We start from the raw sequence: 7410 nt of genomic DNA, 5'->3' as shown, positions 1-7410 counted from the left end.
TTGTTAGAGAAACAAACCCGCATCCAGTTTAGGAGCACACATAGTCAACTGAAAGGAAAAACAAGCCAACAACTTTTCCACAGTTACAATAATAGGTGTGTGTGTGTGTGTGTGTGCGTGCGTGTGTGTGTGTGTGTGTGTGTGTGTGTAGGGGTGAATGTGTGTGTGTGTGTGTGTGTGTGTGCGTGCGTGCGTGTGTGTGTGGCTCTGAAGGTGAAGCGCGGGTGAATCAAGATGTCTGGGTTCCACCACACTGGCTTTCCTGATGAGTTTGAAAGTGTTAGAAAGGCACACACGAGAGCTTTTTCGTGTGTGTGTTATTTTTGAGTTTTTGAGGGGGACGAAAGGGAAGCATTATGTAGATACAGTATCTTTTATGCGAGCCGAAGTCATGCAAGTCTTGCAAGGCAGCTCTCAATCTCCTGCACAGCCGCCCACCCCCAGTCCTCCCACAATACACCAGAGCAAGGCGGCTCTGTGGGGGATGAGTAATGCACGCGCTCCTTGTGGGGGCTGGCGTTCGTCCGAGGGAATCTTTCGTTTTGTTTGTTTCTCATCTTTTTTGGGCGTTTGATTACCGTTTGCTCTTTTAAGCGAGGCTCTCACGGCAGACCGCACAACAACGCTGCTCTCACGTATCGACTGAGCGGCCGTCGAACGCCTGAAAATGTCACGCAGATTTAAGAAACGACGTTCCGGCCTTATTACGCCTTTTGACCTTTTCCTCGTGGTTTCTGGCTGGCGTTTAAAATTTCCCGTTGGCGGCGTTCCGCTGCGTCGACGCTCGTGGCCCGAAGACACGTTCGGTGCCTGTCACACGCTGAGGAATTTTCAGAGGTCCTTTAATTGAATTTCAGTGATTGTGCGACTACGTCGTGAGTCGGGCTCTAACAGAATCTTCTGCTATTGTAAGCAGCATGCCCTGCAGTGCACATAGAGTGCGATGATAATCTAGTTTTTGTTTTTGCATCTCTCTTGAGCTCCTGTGTGCTTACAGAATGGAAGCAGGAAAAGGTGAGGGGAGCAGGAGGGAGGTGTAAAGAGAGCTGGCTTTGAATGCTTTGGTTGTACCCAAAGATAAGGGTTCATAATGCCAACTCCTAAGGAGTCTCAATCTGACCACAAATGCATCTCTGTCAGCTGGAGCAAACTCAGTAAAATGTACAGTTTGACGTCTTTACTGCACGCTAGAAACTTCTTCAATGACATCTCAACTCAGGATGTTTTGCTAACCCAGCGTAGGGGAGGTTCTGCTAAAGCCTTAGAAGTAAATAACTCTTACCGTCTTCATTTAGTCTAAATGGTTTAAATAAAACAACATTGCCGCAATCCACCAATGACATTTCAGAGTGCTAAAACTTTGACATTAACTTTATTACTTTTCAAAATACTTAGCAACTAAATATTTAAGTTTAAAAAATGTAATATCTGCCATATGATTGCAGTGATTCATCATGTAGCATCTTACCAAATATTGCAAGTTTAGCTTTCTATTACATGAGGTGTTATTCATAAAAATTTAAATTTGATCATTCTGGTGTTCTTGGAGGCCCCCTGGTGCCTCGGAGGACTTTGCTCTGCCTGTATTGATCAATATAAATGTCTTTGCTTCCTCAAAAGGCCAAACAAAGTAGCTTAATCTAGGCATCAACTTTCCTTTACAGTATTTTAATGTTAACGTTTTTATACACAACTAATGTAAAAAAAAAAAAAGCCCACGACTAATGTCCAGGAATTTCCAAAATGATGACACGGTTGCCATAGTGACGTTTGTCCCCCAGGGTACRCGGTGTGTCAATGACACTCAGGTTATCAGTGTCATCCAGTTTCCTTTGCGATTGTCATGGCTCAGCAGAACGGCTCAGTTAAGTGTGCTGGCTGCAGCTGCTGCTGCTGGTGGGCGGCCCCGGCTGCTGTGGAGCAGAGCAGAACAAAAACATGCTTTCTGTCAAAGAAATTCCCTGCAACACACTAAAAAGGACCACGTTTGTTCATTTCTGACTCCAAAAAACAATGATTTAACGTAAGAGTTTAGTTTTGCAATTTAAAGTCAAATCAGTTTATGCCACTAAATAGACAGTATTTATATTTTCTCCCTTAATTTTAAAACAACCAGCCGGGTTTTTATTTTTATTATCTGAATTTATGTAACTGATTTGGGCTTTGTTCACTTTAGATTCACAGAGCAACTTTATTTACTCGTGTGATTGGAAGTAACGCTCGAGTGTTTAGAGATTTATTCATGAGAAGCATACTTGCATAAGTGCATGTGCACAAAAAGAGCACCGACACAACATGTGCTGCAGGGCAAACGCTCTCCCACCAACATTTACGCCTCTTCTTCCATCTCCCACCAGCCACCTCCCCTGCAGAAATATCCAAATCATCCAGAGAACCTCTCTATAAATATGTAATCGCCTCATTTCCGTCTGCATTTACCCCCCCCCCAAAAATGCTGCTCACAACAGTTGTGGTACTCTTCTGTCTTAGTACTGTGTGTTTATGTGGTTTAGATCTCAATCATTTCTGCTTTTCTCTCAGAAATGAATGGAAAATATGCATATTTACAGGAACGAGGTACAATAATTCTGCTCTCATTTTATGAACAGTTAAAATAGATTCAAACTTTATTGCTAACATAAAAAACAAACTTTACTTAGCCTATAACTATTATACATAGAGCAGGTATGCTATTTTCCTTAGAGGAGGAAGGAGAACAGACACTCCAGTGTGGTATTTAAATTACAGTATATACAGTCAATAAATTCATTTATGGATTCCAATGAGGCTCATTTGTCACATGAGATCTACATTTACACTGTAATATTTGCCAGAAAAAACACATAAGAGTTCCCCCACAGATTTGTTCTTAAATAAATAAATACATATTTAACAACAGTCTGTCTGTGCTGGTGAAAATTCCCTCACCTCTGGTTGCTGGATGCTTGAAACTGAGAGTAAAAATGACAGCATTAAACCTGCTAAATTTCTGACGTAAATAAATTTACGTCAGAAATTTATTTTCATACAGTTAAATTTTTTTCATGAATAAAATGCTACTGAAAAAGTTAAATCTCATTATTATAATTATGAAAAAATATAATATATTTAGTGCATATGTCTTAACTTATCTTCATTTTAAATTCAGAACAAACTATGAATTTTGATATGAAATTGACTAGAGCCAATTCATGGTTAAAAAAAGTGACATGTTTTGCATTCCTGTTGCTGAGAATTGACAAATATTTTTTCTAGACTAAGCAAAAATGGGAGTTCCTGACCCCTCCGCCCTAAAAAGAAATTACATTCATTTCTTCACGATAAAAACTGCAGAAGGGTTAAGAAGTTTGTTTGGTTGGAGGTAAAAAGCAATCAATTGATTTTAAGCGATTTATTTGAGTTAACTTGTAACGTCAACGCTTCTCTTGCTAATTTCCATGTTGGCGCCACAACCTGTCCAGGTGGACTCGCCATCCCGACCGGAAGAAAATTCAACAATCCTGTTAAATCTCATGTTTTCCAATTAGAACAAGCAGCAACCACCACCCACTTTAGCTGCGCTCATTTATTTATTTATTTTCTTGCTTTGTTTTTCACACTCAAAAAGCCCCATTTTTCTTTTAAGTCTATATTTGCTAGCGTGGCCCTTACAAATATAGACTTAACAATGACGCTGAGTGACAACAGCCCCATTGTTCCGTAATACAGCAGCACTTCCCACTAAAACGCATACACATCAATTAGACCCTTTGATTGTACCTCCAATGCTGACTTGAAGGCTTATGTAACGTAGACCTCCCCCCTACTCACACACACACACACACGCACACACATCCTCCATTTCAGCTCACACACAGACACGACAACAGAGGTGAGTTAGTCCTGCCTAAAACAGGTAGAGAGCAAGGCGATGCTCTCTCCCTTAAGCAGGAAAAGAAGCACAGTCCCCATAAGTAAGCTACAGTCATATTAAATAGGCCAAACCACCTATACTTAGAAGCTGGGATGTCAGAGAAACAGGGTTTTGGAACTTTGGGGGTAATCAAGTGGGGGGATACTTTCTGTATTAAGGTGTAAAAAAAGAAGATAAAAAGTTTGGATTTAAACCCAAGCCCCTACTTGTGACTTTCAGTCGCCCATCATCCAAGACCTAAACTTTCAGAGGGCAACGAATGAGGAGAAAAAGTCTAGGAAGAGGAAAGAGGGTACTCAAGTATCGTCAAGTGCGCTAATCTAATGGGTGGGCGGGCTGACTGAAAGAGATGAGGGGGCCCTGCAGAGCGTAAATGACACCCAATCACTCAGATTCACAAGTGGATAATGGTTTAGCACAATGCGTCCTTTTAATTTGGATCGGAGCATCTTCACTCTCGATAGCCGAGGACAGTGAAAGCCCTTCTTACCCGGCATGAGACGGCAGGTCGCTCTTTTACGAATGCGTTGTGAGGACACTTTCTGCGTTTGAAGATCCAGCTTGAAGTCATCTTCTCAGAGGATAGTTAAGAATCAGGAGAGTCTGAGTCACAATCCGACAACTTTCCTTTCTTTTTTGTTCTCTTTCCATAAATGACTCAAAAAAAAAAGAAGCAGGAATTAACCAGTATCACAAGAGTTACTGTGTGTTAAGGAAAGATTTTATGTCAATATTTTTTTGTGTGTGAAGGTGGAAGACTAAAACATCTAGTTATTTTTATATATGTTCATCTCAGAGAAAGGTTTGCCTTTTATGCTGCTCAACCCCTGAGGGGAGACTGTCTCTGAATCAAACTCCACCTCCACACAAGGGTCAGACACCCGGGGTCAGCCGCACCAAACAGCATTCAGATCCCTGAGATAAAGGTCCAAGCTGCCGGGCTCAAGCTTACTTAACTATGTTTAAAAAAAAAAAAAAAAAGCTGCTAGACATTCCATGCACCGTCCGGTTCAAGGAGACCCAGAGTTGGTGGAAATAAACATGCCTTTGATGGATTGTACAGCAAAGCAATTTTGAAAGTTCACTTACGGTGGCTATTGCAGAAACCGATCTGCCACGGAGCGACACAGAAATGCTGCTGGTTAAGAAACGAAACGCAGTGAAAAGCAGAGGTACAAACGTCTGAAAACATAACTCATCCACATTCAGAGCTACGCAAAGCCAGAGGTGAGAGATGGAGCCTATAGACACATATGTTTATGCATTAGTTGGAGGATTTTCAGGAACATAAAATGTGTCAAAAAGTTCTGAACCTGTAGCTTGACTGCAGCCACCACTGATGGCAGATGGACAGCTTTCCTGGAACAGTAAGTTGTTTCTCCACCATTACCACATTGAGCAGCGCGTACACAAGAATGATTGATTGGTTCTAGAAAATGTTCACTTAAGAATTCAATAAAGGACAAATGCACGCCAAAAACCAATTATCTTTCCACAACACAGGTTTGCACTACTTTGTGTTGGTCTGTCAAATAAAATCCCAGTGATTCCCAGTTTTCAGTCGTAGCTGAACACTGGATGGACAGGTGGACAGGTTATTTTACAAGATCCTGCAAATTAGAAGCATGGAAAACTACATATTTCAGTATCAATCCAAAATATGCAGTACTGATATCAGTATTGGTACTGCCAATACCGATACCGATATTAAAGTTTGATATATAGTCAAACTTCTGACCTATATGTTTTTGTGTTTTTTCCTTTGAATTATTTTTATTTAAACCTGAGACAGAATTTGGATAATGTCTATAGGCGTCTACAAAATACTTTGATAACTTTAACATGATTTATGTGCATTTAAAAATATATATTTGAGAACAAAGCAATACAATTTATTTAGGTAGAGCTGAGAAACAACGCAAACGATACAAAAATGAAATACAATTCCAAGATGGGATCTGAAACTAAAGGATTGATATTAGGAGGACAGTATCGATCCAATACCAACATGTATCGATATTTTTTGGGTCGATCCGCCCTACTTCTTCTACTGCAGATATATTGAGAATCCTACCCAACCCAGGCTATTGGGGTTACTTGAAACTTCTACTTTCGAGTTCCAACAAAACAGTGTCACTGCTGATGTTTATGTTATATAATGCTGGGATGCATTCAAAGCCAATAGGTACGACTGGGAAGAGACAGCCTTAAGTCAAGTTGCTGATCTGATGCTGCGAGAAGGCTGACAGACACATCTTAAGCGCTTTCAACGCGTTTCGTTTTTGAAGCCCATCTTTTACAATCACAGCTCTATTTTTAAAAGCTATGCCTTCCATTATTTTCTGTATGAAGTGCTGAGGACATATATATATATGCATACTTTTTTTTGATAATTAGTCATTTTCAGGCAAGCGGACAGATATTCATCTTGTGGAGAAATAATTTACAGCTGATCAGAAGCTCGTCTCTGGCGTCTCGTTTTGGTTGTCAGTCGTTTCTGCAGCTGCATTCGTTCGGAGTCGACCGTGTCACGTTATGTCTTTTTTTAGAGGGGGTGTTGGCGCTGGTGTGATTTCCCAACAGCTTGACTCGTGGTTCTGACTCATTAGCTTCCTGCACTGCCACAATGAGCCTCATCAATCGTAACTCCGAGCGCAGACTGAGCCGCTTTCCCCCTACCTGGCCTTTATGGCTGACTTTGTTCCACAATCCAACCCGGAAACAACTGGTTCGCTCGGTCCATTTGATCTATTGTAATGACGCCCATATGTGTAAGGGTTTGATAAGTGGGTTTTGCACAAACGGGATGTGTTTAAATCAATAAAGTTGACATCAGAGGCGTGCTCAAACCTTTTGGGGAGCAGGTGTTCAAAGCTCATGGAACAGTCGGCTGACTTCGTAGTCTGAGATTTACAGAGTGTAGCAATGCGACAGCACAGAATACGGCCTTCTGTGGAGAATTAATTATGTGTGTGTTAGATGTGTGATGCAGCAGTGTTGGAATACAGAAGATATAATCAGGTTGTTTTGATTACTTGGTTCTAGTTTTATTATTATTCCTAGGGTTCTTTCTTGTTTCTGTTTTGCCTTAGTTCAGTTCTTCTTCATGATTAAAGTTTATTACATTTGTGTCTATTCCCAGGGGTGAAAGTAGTTTTAAATTCTTGGGGATACTATGGCAAAAAAAAGTATATATAATATATATTGCTTCTTTGTGTGCTTTGGAGTTTCTGTGCCAATTCATTTTTTTGCGAAGCGATAAAAGCTGGGTAGCTCTTGAATTGCTACAAAATAAAGCTGCATTTCCTTCAGCCCACTGGCTGCAATGTTGACACCTTGAGATGCCATGAGACCTAAATTCTGAACATCATGGCATGGAGTGCATCCTAGTTTTCCATGTCTGGCATATAACCATTCAGTTTAGCTTTTAAACTTGTTATATTGATCCTGTGTCTAGACAAAAGGATAATCAGTAGCCTAGCATCATGACCTGTTTG

Source organism: Poecilia reticulata, linkage group LG10 (assembly GCF_000633615.1).
Source record: "Poecilia reticulata strain Guanapo linkage group LG10, Guppy_female_1.0+MT, whole genome shotgun sequence".
Taxonomy (NCBI): domain Eukaryota; kingdom Metazoa; phylum Chordata; class Actinopteri; order Cyprinodontiformes; family Poeciliidae; genus Poecilia; species Poecilia reticulata.
This window is presented reverse-complemented; position numbering follows the sequence as displayed.